The following is a 2,945-nucleotide window of genomic DNA, read 5'->3' as shown; positions in this document are numbered from 1 at the left end:
AGGAAGGAAACGGTGATTAAAAGCAAACAAGATTGGCTTCCAGGGTGCTGACATATGGTTTTTAAATTGAGTAGCAGTTACGTGAATGTTTATTTCATGATAAATCATTGAGCTAAAAATATTCACTTTGTGTACTCTTCTGTACGAATGTTATATTTTACGGAAAAAAAAAAGTTTTAGAAAGGGATTTCCCTGATGGTCCAGTGGCTAAGACTCCAGGCTCCTAGGGGTGGGAGGGAGGCTCAAGAGGGAGGAGATGTGTATATATATATATATATACTTACAGCTGATTCACGTTGTTGTACAGCAGAAACCAACACAATGTTGTAAAACAATTATCCTATTAGTTAAAAAAAAAAAAAACTTCATGCTCCCAATACAGGGGGCCTGGATTCAACCCCTGGTCACGGAACTAGATCCCTTATGCCACAACTAAAGATCCTGCATGCTGTAATGAAGAGCTGGAGTAGCCAAATAAATAAATGAATATATATTTTTTTAAGTTTGAAAAAGAAGAGTACTTGCTGGCAAAGAAACATGCCTGGAGCATCATAAAGTGAAAAAGTTTACAAAACTATGTATATGATATGGTCTTAATTTTACTTTATGAATATATATTTATATATGCTTATATAAATTAAATGCTTTGGAATGATAAACACCAAATAAAATGGTAGTTCCCTGGATATAATCACAGGTTTTTTTGTTTCTTTGTGTCTGTGTATTTTCTGATCTTTCTGTAATAAGCCTTTATTGCTTTTCTAATAAGAAATAGAGTCATTTTTGTAGTATTGGTTTGGGAATAGCAGATCAATAGAACAGAAGAGAAAACTGAAAAAGAGATTCAATAGATATAAGAACTGCATGTGTGATAAATGTGGAATTTCAAATCAATGGGGGAAAGATGGAAATACAGTGCATTGGTTCAACCGGCTAACTGTTTGGAATCTAAAGTTGAGCTCTACCTCATACCAGATGCTCAATAAACCCTTATATGATTTAAATGTGAACAAAAAACTTTTAATCATACTAAGTAAAAGCATAATGGTTTGAAAGAAAATATAAGCAAACAGTTCCATAATCTTGGAGTGGAGAAGGCTTTTCTAAGACTAGTATCAAAGTAGGCAAGCACAAAGGAACAGGTTGACAGATTTGACAAGATAAAAACATAACTATAAGAACTATATTTTTAAACACCATGAGCTCACAATGATAACAGCTGTAAAATACCTAGGAATAAATTTAACAGGAAATGCGGAATGCCTAATAACTTTATTGGAAGACACGAAAGGCAACCTGGGAAATGGAGAGCTGGTGAAGGAGAGGAATTTAGGCACTGCATCTTTATCTTTGAAAGGAGACAGAAAAAGAGAGAGAAACTGGATGTTCATAAATCACTCCTTCTGATTGCATAATGTGCCATGGTTTAAAAGAATGTGCTTTCAGAAATTATAAAAAATGACATATAATTTCTAAAAACAATAATAAAATGAGAATTCATTAGTTTACCACACAAATCAAGAAAGTATGTTACTGATATTCACTGGAAGTTCCTTCTAATTCTCTCACTCACCACAATTATTTTTATTTCATGCTTCCCTAATAATTTTACAACAAATCTTTTATCAAGATAAATACGCTTTTTATCATAACTTATATTGAATTTTGGATATGGTATCATATTGCATCATGTTTTTTCAGCTTAATAGTAATTATCTGAGATTCAGCAACATTAATATGTGAAAGGTAGCTTTTGTTCCCTGCTATAAAATATTCCATTGTTTCTCTCCTCACTTCTTTTTTTTTTTTTAACATATAACAGAATATTTAATTACATCAGTCTCCTATCAACAGATAAATTAGTTAATGCCGTTTATATTGGCCATTTCCATTGGCTGGCTGGAGGCTCTTCCACTAAAGGCTCCCATGGTTTCCACCGGATCATTTTTCTTGCCAGACTTAGTTCGTTTTCAGCCTGAAGAATCACCTCTTCTATTTGGCCACCCTGCAGTTGCTCTTCTAGCTTTTTAACATCTGGTTCCGCTTTGACCATACTCAGCCTCTCATTTGTAATCTGTTCTGTATACTTTCTATATGCTGCATTTTTAGGGATGTGTCCAAGAACATCAAGAATTTTTGTATACAGTATTTTTAGCCTCTCATGTGGAGTTTCACAAACAGCCCTCTCCTCACTTCTTACTCACCATCTCTTTTCCATTTTTCTTTGCTTTTATAACTAACACACTACATTAAGAATATATTAATTAATGTTTAGTTTTTAAATTTTGTGTCTTCTACCATAATATGTTCCAGTAAATCTGGCACTTTTTTTGTTGTTGAATGATGTATTTGGGACATCTAGAATTTTGCTTGATATAGAGTTTGAGCTCAATGAGTATATTTTGAATGAATTCAAAAATAGATTAATTAGATAGATAAAAGAATAGTTGATCTTCTTCAGATTCCCTTACCCTTCAGATTCCCTTACTTTCCCTTTCAGATATCTGCCGCCAAGTCCTGAGAGACATAGTGACAAGCATGGGCAGGCCTGCTAGTTCCAATTGTCCTCGGCCTCCTGACCCAGAAGGCAAATGAGATGCATGCTCACATGGTTACAGTGTGGCTGAGACAGAAAATATCCACACTAAACTGCTGCTGCTCAGTCATGTTCGACTCTTTGTGACCCCATGGACTGTAGTCTGCCAGGCTCCTATGTCCTTGGGATTCTCCAGGCAAGAATACTGGAGTGGGTTGCCATTTCCTCCTCCAGGGCATCTTCCCGACCTTGGGATGGAACCCAAGGCTCTTAAGTCTCCTGCATTTGCAGGCGGATTCTTTACCACTAGTGCCACTGGGAAGCCTAGGCAATGTTTAGTTATCACTTTATAACCAGAGGACACTGTAGCAATATGATGTCCTGCTGAAGGAAGAAGTGATCCTGTGAA

At 35.6% G+C, this 2,945-nt stretch overlaps 1 pseudogene across 1 annotated transcript; it reads right to left on the bottom strand.

The window, feature by feature from the left end:
• Positions 1-1,797: 1,797 nt before the first annotated feature.
• Positions 1,798-2,667, bottom strand: LOC145528609 (NADH dehydrogenase [ubiquinone] 1 alpha subcomplex subunit 5 pseudogene; annotated as a pseudogene). Its single transcript, XR_014070525.1, has 2 exons — positions 2,609-2,667; positions 1,798-2,195 (listed from the first exon to the last, which is right to left on the bottom strand). The product of XR_014070525.1 is annotated as an NADH dehydrogenase [ubiquinone] 1 alpha subcomplex subunit 5 pseudogene (transcript).
• Between the last annotated feature and the right edge of the window lie 278 nt (positions 2,668-2,945).

This window comes from Giraffa tippelskirchi, chromosome 12 (genome assembly GCF_054371585.1).
Source record: "Giraffa tippelskirchi isolate mGirTip1 chromosome 12, T2T-mGirTip1v1.2.pri, whole genome shotgun sequence".
In the NCBI taxonomy this organism is placed as follows: Eukaryota; Metazoa; Chordata; class Mammalia; order Artiodactyla; family Giraffidae; genus Giraffa; species Giraffa tippelskirchi.
This window is presented reverse-complemented; position numbering and strand designations above follow the sequence as displayed.